The sequence below is a fragment of the Cervus canadensis genome, chromosome 32 (genome assembly GCF_019320065.1).
Source record: "Cervus canadensis isolate Bull #8, Minnesota chromosome 32, ASM1932006v1, whole genome shotgun sequence".
Taxonomy (NCBI): Eukaryota; Metazoa; Chordata; class Mammalia; order Artiodactyla; family Cervidae; genus Cervus; species Cervus canadensis.
Window position 1 is genome coordinate 806,197 of NC_057417.1, and position 13,360 is coordinate 819,556.

Genomic DNA, 13,360 nt, shown 5'->3' on the forward strand with positions numbered 1-13,360 from the left:
TTCCTCTTGGAGGACTTTCCCCGCCAAGCGAGCGGCTGACGGCGGCTGTGGACTCCGCTGGTGGCTCAGCGGTAAAGAATCCGTCTGCCAATGCAGGAGACTTGGGTCCGATCCCTGAGTCCGGAAGGTCCGGTGGAGGAGGGCATGGCTATCCACTCCAGTGTTCTTGCTTGGAGAATCCCATGGACAGAGGAGCCTGGAGGGCTATAGTCCGTGGGGTCGCAAAGAACGCACTGCTGAAGCGACTTAGCCAGTGCACTGTACCGAGCCAACTTTGACTCAGAGTTGGACCTTTGCCAACAAAGGTCCGTCTAGTCAAAGCTATGGTTTTACCAGTAGTCATGTAGGGATGTGAGAGTTGGACTATAAAGAAGGCGAACTGTGGTGTTGCAGAAGACTCTTGAGAGTCCCTTGGACAGCAAGGAGCTCAAACAAGTAAATCCTAAAGGAACTAAGTCCTAAATATTCATTGGAAGGACTGATGCTGAAGCTGAAACTCCAGTACTTTGGCCACCTGATGTGAAGAGCCGACTCATTAGAAAAAGACCCTGATGCTGGGAAGGACTGAGGGCAGGAGGCAAAGGGGACAACCGAGGATGAGATGGTTGGATGGTATCACTGACTCAATGGACATAAGTTTGTGCAAGCTCCGGGAGATGGTGAAGGACAGGGAAGCCTGGTGTGCTGCAGTCCATGGGGTCACAAGGAGTCGGACATGAATGAGAGACTGGACAACAACTGTAACGAGACTGGAGAGTTGCCTGGGAGGTATCTGTCCAGCCCTGAGTTTCCCAGAGAAGGGGCGGGGACACTGGGAGGGGCTAATCAGTGGCTTGGTAGGTCGACTTTTAACTTTTTGGAGTCAGAGCCTCCCTCAATCAAACTGAAGAACCCAAGCCTAGCGGGCTAAGGTACATAGGGCCGCAGAGAATTGGACACAACCGAAGCAATTTAGCATGCAGGCACTCATAAAACAGTAAGAACCTACTGTATAGCAGAGAATGCTACTCAGTGTTCTGTGGTGACCTGAAGGGGAAGGAAATCTGAAAAAGAGTGGGTATATGTATACATATTGCTGATTCACTTTGCTGTACAGTAGAAACTGACAACATTGTAAAGCAACTACACTCCAATCAAAATCAATAATAAAAATGAAGAACTGGAAGCCCTGTGATTAATCTAAACCCACAGAAAGATGGGGTGGGTCAGGATTTGAACAAGTCGGCTTGACCCAGAAACCTGCTTCTTCCTACCTACTGGGCTATTCTCACAAACACCCAAGCTGATCTTACCCTCCTGGAAACGGGGTTGATGACACATCTTACCCCAAAATCTCAGAGCTATGATAATTCTGGGATTAGAAATCAAAAAGTGAAAGAAGACAGTTCCCAAAAGGCATTAACCCTTAAACTTAAAATTTTTAAAGATTACTGAGTCAGCCAGACCAGCAAAGCAGGGAAGGGTCTTCCTAACATAGGGAACAACAGGTGCCAAGGCAGGGTGGGTGGGAAGGAGGCAGAGGGAAAAGGGGATGTCCCTCCCCTCACTTTCTAAGAAGGGGGAATTGTTGCAACCTTTGGAAACTGCATAGAACTATATCAAAAGGGCATAAACTATGTACAGCAACTTTTAAAATATAAAGCACTGTTCTGTTTTGGCAACAGTGTGAAATCAGTAATTGTCCTTCTGCTGCCTCCATATGGGCACACCATTTCTTGCCTCACTGCTTCAGATTTCCTGCAGAATGCGGGGCAGAAATCATCCATGTCCCAGGAACCAAGGAAATTGCGTGGTAGCTCACAAAGATGTTCAAGATAGCTGTTTAAGTGGGAATCTCTTCCCCTATACCCACAAAGCAGAGCTAAAAAGAAAAAAAAAATCGCAATTCTTTGCACTCTCAGTTGGTAGAAGTTTAACTGTACTGTCAAGGAATTTGACAGTTACTTTATTCCTTCACTTGTAAAAAGTCTAATATGAATTAAAGAATATATGTTAATGTAAGTTATTAAACATAGTAAAGTGAAGACCTGTGAATGTACAACCAACTTATGAAACAGCCTGTATTATTGATGTTTCCTATGTGCTCCTTCCAGACCCCCACCGTCTGCCTGCTTCCTCTCAAGGTAACCACTATCCTGAGTTTTTAAAAAATCATTTCAACTTTTATTTATGCAATTACCATATGTATTCCCAGACAACAAACATACTATTTATTTTCTCTTGTCTTTCAATGATAAAATTACTTCAGTGTGGTATTATACTGCTGTTTCTTTTCAATCAACATTTTGCTTCTAGAATCCAATCCTGTTGTGTGTAATTGTGTTTCTCCTACCATATAGCATGGGCTTCCCTGGTGGCTCAGTGAAAAGGAATTCACCTGCAATGCAGGAGATGCGGGTTTGATCCCTGGGTCAGGAAGATCCCCTGGAGAAGGAAATGGCAACCCACTCCAGTATTGTTGCCTGGGAAATCCCATGGACAGAGGAGCCTGGAGGGTTACAGTCCATGGGGTCATAAAGAGTTGGACACAACTTAGCAATTAAACAGCAACAATCATGATTTATCAATCCATTTTCCTGTCTCTAATATTTAGATTTTTTCCTTTCCCAGCTCCTTCCTACTCTTACAAATATATTGTTATGAATACTCTTACACAGTCTCCTGACTCATAGGTGCAAGAATTTGTCTTAGGGTAGAGTTGCTCTTGGAGGAATACTAGACACAGTCAAAGAACTTTCCTAAGTGGTTGTGCCAATATACACTCCCTGCAATACTTTGTCTGTAAGCTTGAACACAGCTTCTTCCTTATTTTCATAAAGCACAGTTAAGACAAGGCTTCCGTGTTAAATTTTTTTTTCAATAACACCTGAGCACAATACAGGAAAAATCCTAAATCTAAGTGGCATAATCTTCTGTTGGAGTTCTTGGGTCATGTTCCTTCATTATGGATCCTCTACTCACTCTGTTTCATGGGCCAACTCAGCGTGACAGGATAAAAGCCTCCTTTATCCAGTCTTGCCTTCCTCAGACTCTCATGGCTTTTTGTCTCCAACTCTTAAAAAAAAAAAAAGTACCAGTAGGAATAAAGATCCCTCCTTTCTCCAACTGCAACAACAACAAAAAGCAAACAAATAAAAACATGTGCTTGCAGAGATACAACCTCGCCTACAATGTAGTCATCCTTTTGTATCACTGGGTATTATGATTATTCATAATTGCTCTGAGCTTCTTCACTCTAGAGTGAAATTTTACTTTCATGTACCCAGATGACCCATTAAACTGTTTTTCAAAAGAGCAGTCTTCCTCTAGAGATGAATTTTACACTCATCCCCAGAGCAGTTCTTTTGGGTAAAGCCACAATCGTGGCTTGAAAGTAACAGAAGCTATCTTTAGCTAGTTTAAGCAGAAAAGAAGAATTTGTTCTAAGGTTACAGGATATCTTACAGCACCAAAAAAGAATTTCTCACTGGCCAAACTCGAGTCAGGGGCTTCTCTGGTGGCTCAGTGGTAAAGTATCCACCTGCCAATGCAGGAGATATGGGTATGATCCCTGGGTTGGGAAGATCCCCTGGAGAAGGAAATGGCAACTCGCTCCTGTATTCTTGCCTGGGAAATCTCACACACAGAGGAGTCTGGCAGGCTACAGTCCATAGGGTCGCAAAGAGTCGGACATGACTTAGTTACTAAATAACAACAATAAGCCCTCCTCTAACCCAGTCTAGAGAGATGAGGTCATATGGTACGAAATGGCTTCCAATGAATTTTTGCTGTAGATGAAAGCGTCACTATCAATGCTCCAGAAATGTTTTTCAAATCATTGAATGGCAGGGATGTTCCAAATGAATAATTTCTAAATAGCAAAGCCAATAATAAATATCTCATTTGTTCCTTTCCCCTTTCCAAAGAGTCAAAAGTTATTTTATGAGTCACTTATCTTTATAAAAACATCATTCATTAATACAAGATGTCAACTGTATATCTTTCATGTAGTTAATGAATATTAATAATGTATATATATTTACTAATTAATATACCATATTCACATATTATGTATGCAATTATAAATAAATATTCATATATTACATGTATGTAATATAAAGTTATATACAATATAATGTATTTAATATATGATTACATAATATAAGTATATCCAAAGACCATTAATTTAGAGCTTTCCTTGTCCCGGAGAAATATAAATCAGTTTCTCAACCTTGGCACTGGTGACATTTTAGACCAGATAATACCTAATGAGGGGAGGAGACTGTCCTGCTCATTGTAGGATGTTTAGCAGTATCTCTGGTCTTCACCCACTAGGTGATAATAGCATTCCCCTCTGGGCCACGGTGACGAGCAAAGGTCTCCAGACATAGCCAAATGCCCCAGGGAGACAATATTGCCAAAATTAAGAACCGCTGGTATAAATCACAATCTTAGTGAACACAACTGTGCTCATTTCACACACTAGAAAGGTAATGCTCAAAATCCTTCAAACTAGGCTTCAACAATACGTGAACCAAAAAATTCCAGATGTTCAAGCTGGATTTAGAAAAGGCAGAGGAACCAGAGATCAAATTGCTGACATCCGGTGGATCACAGTAAAAGCAGAGGAATTAAAACAAAACAAAACTACTTCGCTTCATTGACTATGCTAAAGCCTTTGACTGTGTGGATCACAACAAACTGTGGAAAATTCTGAAAGAGATGGGGATACCAGACCACCTGACCTGCACCCTGTGAAACCTGTATGCAGGTCAAGAAGCAACAGTTAGAACCAGACATGGAAGAACTGACTGGTTCCAAATTGGAAAAGGAGTATGTCAAGGCTGTATACTGTCACCCTGCTTATTTAACTTCTATGCAGAGTAGTACATCATGCGAAATGCCAGACTGGGTAAACACAAGCTAGAATCAATATTGCAGGAGAAATATCAACAACCTCAGATATGCAGATGACACCACACTAATGACAGAAAGCAAAGAGGAACTAAAGAGCCTCTTGATGAAGGCAAAAGAGGAGAGTGAAAAAGCTGGCTTTAAACCCACCATTCAAAAAACTACCTTGGCATCTGCTCCTATGACTTCATGGCAAATAGATGGGTGAAACGTGGAAACAGTAACAGATTTCATTTTCTTGGACTCCAAAATCACTGCAGACGGTGACTGTAGCCACGAAATTAAGACACTTGCTCCTTGGAAGTAAAGCTCTGAGAAACCTAGACAGCATATTAAAAAGCAGAGACACGTTTTGTGAAGAGGCGAAGACTGAGTGATTGCGACCGCGTTGCCGACCTCCAGCAGTAATCGGCTTCTCCACGTAGAACTCAGGGGTAGGAGATTCAAAATCGAATCTCTTCTCCCTTCCCCCTCCTGTGACAATTTTTTTGATCTTCAGCTACGTTTTTCAGCTTTGTGAGGCACCATATCATCAGAGACAATGGCCAGCAATGTTACCAACAAGACGGATCCTTGCTCCATGAACTCTCATATATTCATCGGGAATCTCAATACCCTTGTGGTCAAGAAATCTGATGTGGAGGCAATCTTCTCAAAAGACAGCAAAATTGTGGGTTGCTCTGTTCATAGGGGTTTTGCCTTCGTTCAGTGTGTTAATGAGAGAAATACCTGAGCTGCTGTGGCAGGAGAGGATGGGAGAATGATTGCTGGCCAGGTTGTAGATATTAATCTGGCTGCAGAGCCAAAAGTGAACCGAGGAAAAGCAGGTGTGAAACGATCTGCAGCAGAGATTACGGGTCAGTACCAGAACACCCTTCTCCATCCCCTCCACTCAGCTCATCTTCTGCCTTGGACTGCGACTTTCAACAGGATTGTTATGACAGGATGTACAGTTACCCAGCACGTGTTCCTCCTCCTCCTCCTATTGCTCGGGCTGTAGTGCCCTCAAAACGCCAGCTGGTATCAGGAAACACCTCACGAAGGGGCAAACATGGCTTCAATTCTAAGAGCGGACAGCGGGGATCTTCCTCTAAGTCTGGAAAGTTGAAAAGAGATGACCTTCAGACCACTAAGAAGGAGTTAACCCAGATAAAACAAAAAGTGAGTCCTTTACTGGAAAGCCTGGAAAAAAGATTGAAAAGGAACAGAGCTAATAAGGAGTGGAGATGAAGAAGGGTAAGTCAGAAGAGGAGCGGAGCGGCAGCTCCCTGAAGCAAGATGAGACTAATGTGAAGATGGAGTCTGAGTGGGGAGTGCAGATGACTCTGCTGAGGAGGGGGACCTACTGGATGATGACGATAATGAAGATGGGGGGATGACCAGCTGGAGTTGATCAAGGATGATGAAAAAGAGGCTGAGGAAGGAGAGGATGACAGAGACAGCACCAGTGGCGAGGATGACTCTTAAGCACATAGTGGGGTTTAGAAATCTTGTCCCATTATTTCTTTACCTAGGTGCTTGTCTAAGATCAAAATTTTCACCAGATCCTCTCCCCTAGTATCTTCAGCACATGCTCACTGTTCTCCCCACCCTTGTCCTTCCCATGCTCATTAATTCATATTGCCCTGCACCTAGTCCCATCTTCACTTCCTTTGACCCTCCTAGTAGTTGTGTTAAGTCTTTACCCTGTAATTTTTGCATTAATTTTGATATGTCTTTATGACTTAACAATAAAAAGGATGTATCAACTGTCTCCAAAATAATCTCTTGTTATAGAGGGCGTACAATTCTTTCAATTCATACAGTAGCTGCTTCGCTAAGTACAAAGGCAATCTCATTAGTTGAGTAGAACCGGACAGCAGCTTTGAGTTAGAAGTATGTGTGTTATACCCCACATAAGAGTGCTATGTGGGGCTGTTCAACACAAATGTAACAATGTATTTTTGTAAATGAGAGTTAGCATGTTAAATGCACCCTCTAGAAAAATAACTAGTGACAGTGTCAGACTTTATTTTTTGGGGCTCCAAAATCACTGCAGATGGTGATTGCAGCCATGAAATTAAAAGACGCTTACTCCTTGGAAGGAAAGTTATGACCAACCTAGACAGCATGTTAAAAAGAGAGACATTACTTTGCCAACAAAGTTCCGTCTAGTCAAGGCTATGGTTTTTCCAGTGGTCATGTATGGATGTGAGAGTTGGACTATAAAGAAAGCTGAGCACTGAAGAATTGATGCTTTTGAACTGTGGTGTTGGAGAAGACTCTTGAGAGTCCCTTGGACTGCAAGGAGATCCAACCAGTCCATGCTAAAGGAGATCAGTCCTGGGTGTTCATTGGAAGGACTGATGCTGAGGCTGAAACTCCAGTACTTTGGCCACCTCATGCGAAGAGTTGACTCATTGGAAAAGACCCTGATGCTGGGAGGGATTGGGGACAGGAGGAGAAGGGGATGACAGAGGATCAGATGGCTGGATGGCATCACCGACTCAATGGACATGAGTTTGAGTAAACTCCAGGAGTTGGTGATAGACAGGGAGGACTGGCGTGCTGTGATTCATGGGGTCACAAAGAGTTGAACATGACTGAGCAACTGAAATGAACTGAACTGAACTGAATAGTCTTAAGATTTGTTTTTTAAAGTTGATACTGTGGGTTATTTTTGTGAACAGCCTGATGTTTGCGACCTTTTTTTTTCTCTCAAAATAAACAAGTCTTTATTAAACCAGGAATTTGGGGGGGGGGGGAAGCAGAGACATCACTTTGACAACAAAGGTCCATATAGTGAAAGCTATGGTATTTCTAGTAATTATGTACAGATGTGAGAGTTGAACCATAAAGAAGGTTGAGCACCAAAGAATTGATGCTTTTGAACTGTGGTGTTGGAGAAGACTCTTGAGAGTCCCTTGGACAGCAAGGCAATCAAACCAGTCAATCCTAAAGGAAATCATCCCTGAATATTGGAAGGACTGATGCTGAAGCTGATGATCCAGTACTTTGACTACCTGATGTGAAGAACTGACTGATTGGAAAAGATCCTGATGCTGGGAGAGATTGAAGGCAGGAGGAGAAGGGGCTGACAGAGGATGAGACGGTTGGATGGCATCACCAACTCAATGGACATAAGTCTGAGCAAACTCAGGGAGATAGTGAAAGACAGGAAAGCCTGGCGTGCTGCAGTCCATGCGGTCGCAGAGTCAAACATGACTGAGCAACTGAATATCAACGAGGTGAACTTTTAGTCCAATTGAAGACACAAAACATATATGAAACAACTGGAGGCCAAAGAGGTAAAACAATATACAAAATTATATCATGAACAGTCATACAGTTTCCATTTCTGCCTTTAATAGTCTTTGGAAGATGTGGGCTCCATCCCTGGGCCAGGAAGATCTCCAACCCACTCCAGTATTTTTGCCTGGAAAATCCCATGGACAGAGAAGCCTGGTGGGCCACAGTACATGGGATCACAAACAGTCGGACCGGGCTGAAGTGACTTAGCACACAAGTACAAATCTATTAAGTCCTTTAAAGGAGGTAACATGGTACTTGCTGCTGGGTTCTATAAAGTGCATAATTTACATCTATTTCCCTGAGAAAGTGATTATTGAATCAAAAATTTAAAAACCACTAAGGGTGAAAGGGTCAACAGGCTATGTGGGGATAGCGCTTTTAAACCAAGGAGAAAAGTGTGTGCAAGACCCCATGGCGAGAGAAGAATAGGGGATATGAGTTAGGATTTGAGTCTAACAGTCCAGGGTTACGGTAATAGTCCTCTGGAGGAAGGTGGTGGTGGTTGAGAAGAGAATCCATTGAGAAAACAGTCATAATTGGAATCTTGAAATAAATGAATGATTGGGAACCCTTTTGTAATGCAAATATGCGTTCCTTTCCCTTCTTAATATTCAAATATGTTAGCTTTTTGCAATGCAAGACACAAAGTACAAAAATCTAAGCTGAGTGGATGTTACATTTCAGAAGTAATGTATTATTTGTAGCAGTTCACCATAATATAGGGCTTCCCTTGTGGCTCAGCTAGTAAAGAATCCACCTGCAATGCAGGAGACCTGGGTTCGATCCCTGGGTTGGGAAGATTCCCTGGAGAAGGGAAAGGCTACCCACTCCAGTATTCTGGTCTGGAGAATTCCATGGACAATCCATGGGGTTGCAAAGAGTTGGACACGACTGAGCGATTTTCACTTTCACCATAATATAATCTGATAATGGTACTGGAAAAACTTCTCCATACTGTTGCTGAACTCAGGTTCACCTGCTCCTCGCTAAAGAATCCAATACCAAGAGACAAGTGTCAGGTAAAAGGAAGACAGTTTATGGAGGAGGATGGCAATCCTGGGGAGAAGGTGGATCCATGAACCCAAAATAATTCCGGAGTTTGCTCAAACCTATGTCCATTGAGTCAGTGATGCTACCTAATCATTTCATCCTCTGCCACCCCTTTCTCCTTTTGCCTTCAATCTTTCTCAGTATCAGGGTCTTTTCCAATGAGTTAGCTCTTCACATCAGGTGGCCAAAGTATTGGAGCTTCAGCATCAGTCCTTCCAATGAATATTCAGGGTTGATTTCCTTTAGGATTAACTGGTTTGATCTCCTTGCTGTCCAAGGGACTCTCAAGAGTCTTTTCTAGCACCACAATTCAAAAGCATCAGTTCCTCAGTGCTCAGGCTTCTTTATGGTCCAACTCTCACACCTGTACATGACTACTGGAAAAACCATAGCTTTGATTATATATACTTTTGTTAACTTTAGAGAAACTTTAAAAGGGAAGGGGGACAGATAAAGGGAAGGTACTGAAAAAGATTCATGGTATCCTGCTAGTCACTTTTGAAAAAAGCACAGACTTGTATAAAAATATATGCTGGGTTTTGCACAGACTCTCTGGATAGATGTTCCAGACACTAAAAACAATGATTGCTTCTGGAAAAGGGCCATTAAGGATTGGGGAGCAGGGGGGGTGGGATTCAAAAGCTGAAGGAAGATTTACTTTTCACTGTATAGCTTTTAGTACTATTTCCCTTTTTCTTTGCTAACCATGTTCCTGTACTCCATCCTTAAAAAAATTAAAATGTTTGGGTAATAAAGTAAAAAGATTCATTGTCCTTTCTGAGCTCAAATTCAAATCTCTGAGATAATGTATTTTTTTAAGGAAACTACAACACAATGAAATAATTATACTGATTTGCTAGAAGGAGGACTCATACTCAGGGCTGTCAGATTTTAGTTCAGTCTCTGCCACTAACTAGGTATAGGCAGATCACTTACGATTTTCACTTGTTTATTTGGGGGCAGGGAATGGACTAAACAGCCTTTGGAATTGTTAAAGTCAATGCTCAATCACTAGTGGCTGATTGGTCAATATGTATTTATTAGGTCCAAATTTATTATTGCTTTTAAATATTTATTAAAATGGAAACAACCAAAATGTCCATCAATAGGAAGCAAGTGAAATTATGATACATCTATTCAATGGAATACTGTGTTCATAAAAAAAGAAGAAAAGGAAGCTCTTTAACACCCAAAATAGAAAGATCTCTGAGATACATATTAAGTTTTAAAAAGCAGGTAAAGAAACACTAGAATGTATAAGCACTTTGTGTTTATAAATGATATATATACAATGAATGCATTATATATATGCTTGAATGAAAGGGTTTATAAGAAATCAGTAACATTTTTAAAAATTATGTATTTATGTATGTAATTATGTATTTATTTTTAAATCATGTATTTATTTTAAAATATTTACTAAATTATGTATTTGTGTATTTAAATTGTTTATAATTATGTATGTATAAAGTATGTATTTATTTTAAATTATGTGTTTGAATTACGTATTTATTGGATGCACTGGGTTCACTGACGCTGCACTGGCTTTCTCGAGCTGCAGTGCTCAGGTTTCTCATTGCAGCAGTTCCTCTTGTTGCAGAGCACTGCACCTAGGGAGTGAGAACTTCCGGAGTTGTGGCACGGGCTTAGTTGCTCCGCGGCATTTGGGATCTTCCTGGACCAGGGATCGAACTCGTCTCCCCTGCACTGGCAGGCAGATTCTTAACCACTGGTCCACCAGGGAAGCCCCTAATAACATTTTTGATGTCTATCAGTAGCAATGTTCTGAAGGTTGAAGGGAGGCTTTAATATGTGCTATTTTATGCTTTTTGGATTTTGCAATATGGAATTACATTACCTAGTCAAAGATTTAAACTTTAAAAACTTGTTCATCCTATGAAACGTTTTATTTCTATGTCACTTTTTAAAAATTGAAGTCTAGTTGATGTATGATATTATGTTACAAGTGTACAACATGGTGATACTAATTAAGGTTATACTCCATCTAGAGCTGTTATAAAATATTGGCTGTATTCCTTGTGCTGCACAATATAGCCTTGTGGCCTATTTTACACATAATAGTTTGTATCTCTCGCTCCACCACACCTTGTCTCGCCTCTCCCCACTGGTACCCGCTAGCTTGTTCTCTGTATCTGTTTCTTTTTTGTTATACTCACTAGTTTGTTGTGTTTGTTTAGATTCTACATACAGCTGATATCATACAGCATTTGTTTTTCTCTGACTTATTTCACTTAGCATAATGCCCTCCAAGTCCATCCATGTTGTTCAAATGGCAACATTTTATTCTTTAATGGCTGAGTAGTATAAAAATACTTCTTTTAAACCGAGGGTAAGATAAACCAGAAGAGTCTAGTGTTTTCACTTTATTGTATGTTTACTGATTGATTCATACATGTATGTTTTTAGTAAGATTTGTTTCTTCTTCATGTCAAGGCCTGTGTGGAGTCCTGGCTGGGGGTGCAGCTCTGCTCTAGGTAGCCAGTCACTTGGGGACCCAGTGTTTGTAAAATACCTGAGTACCTGTATTTACTAAGATGGTTGTAAAGTTGTTTCTATTTTTCCTTCAAGGTGACTATCTGCTTCTCAGCATTGGTGGCGCTTGAGGGTCACTAATCACAATTCTTAAGAACCAACTCTATTTACCCAAGATAAAATCCAATCATACTAGTATTGATTAGCCTCTGCAAGATAAAAGACTCTTCTGCAGGTTCCTGAAATGTGCGTATGTACACACACTCTGCCCTCCAAGAATGTCCTTTGCACTTACTTGGTCCCTTATTCTGCACTACATTAAAGTTGATTTTTCTCTGAATTCCTAACTATAGCTCTTGAATTCTTAAAACAACTCTGCTGAGACTTCCCTGGTGGTCCAGTGGCTAAGATTCCACACTCCCAATGCAGGGGGCCTGGGTTCGATACTTGGTCAAGGGACTAGATTCCACATGTTGCAACTAAGACCTGGTACAGCCAAATAAACAAACACTCAATAAAATTAAAAACAGCAACAACAGCAAAACAACTGTGCTTACCTGGTGCATTTTATATACAGAAGCTCAGCTGTTGCATATATTTATTACTTAAAAATAAATCTCTATATATTAAATGGTTTATAAATTGCTGGTTTAATCCAATTATTCTTTTTGGATTGTGGTCAAATACACAAAGTTTTGGTGGTGCTAGGGGTAAAGAACCTGCCTGCCAATGCAGGAGACATAAGAGACACGGGTTCTGTCCCTGAGTCAGAAAGATCCCCCAGAGGAAGGCATGGCAGCCCACTCCAGTATTCTTGCCTGGAGAATCCCATGGAAAGAGGAGCCTGGTGGGCTACAGTCCATGGGGTTGCAAAGAGTTGGACAGGACTGAAGCAACTTAGCACGCAGGCATGCACACATATAATTTACCATCTTAAACCATTTTCAAATGTACAGTTCAGTAGTGTTAAGTACATTCACACTGTTGGACAACCGATCTCCATAACCCTTTTCATCTGAAATTCTGTACCCGTTAAACAACTGCCCACCCCCGCCCCCCACTATCCCCAGACTCTGGAAACCATCACTCTTCTTTCTGTCTCTGTGAGTTTGATTCTCTGACATGAGAAACCTTATATAGGTGGATTCACACAGCGTATGTCTTGTTGTAACTGGCTTATTTCACTTAGCATAATGTCCTGCCATTATTCTTTTTTCCAAGTTATCTGCCATGCATAAAGGCTTCCAGCTTGGGTTAATTTTTAAAAATTCTGAACACATAAATACTGAAGCATGGGACAGAAAATGGGAAGAAATATAAAAACAACTAACACTTTTGGAAGGTTTGATAAAACATACCATGCCACGTACTTTTGCTTGTAATTGGAAATCTAAAAAAAGAAACTATCCCTATATTAGAGCATTCTTGCATAAATAATCCAATGATACAAAGGAAGAACATAGAAGGAGAACAGTCCCACATGAATTTTAATTATCATTAATCAGTTCAGTTCAGTCGCTCAGTCGTGTCCGACTCTTTGCGACCCCAGCAACCGCAGCATGCCAGGCCTCCCTGTCCATCACCAACTCCCGGAGTCCACCCAAACCCATGTCCATTGAGTCGGTGATACCAT

The 13,360-nt window shown here is 41.2% G+C and overlaps 1 protein-coding gene and 1 pseudogene across 2 annotated transcripts in view; both read left to right on the forward strand.

Moving 5' to 3' along the window:
• Positions 1 to 13,360, forward strand: part of LOC122432858 (poly(A)-specific ribonuclease PARN-like) — an 853,726-nt gene that overhangs the window by 565,108 nt on the left and 275,258 nt on the right.
• Positions 5,227 to 6,578, forward strand: LOC122432864 (annotated as a pseudogene). Its single transcript, XR_006266979.1, has 2 exons — positions 5,227 to 5,754; positions 5,790 to 6,578. The product of XR_006266979.1 is annotated as a heterogeneous nuclear ribonucleoprotein C-like (transcript).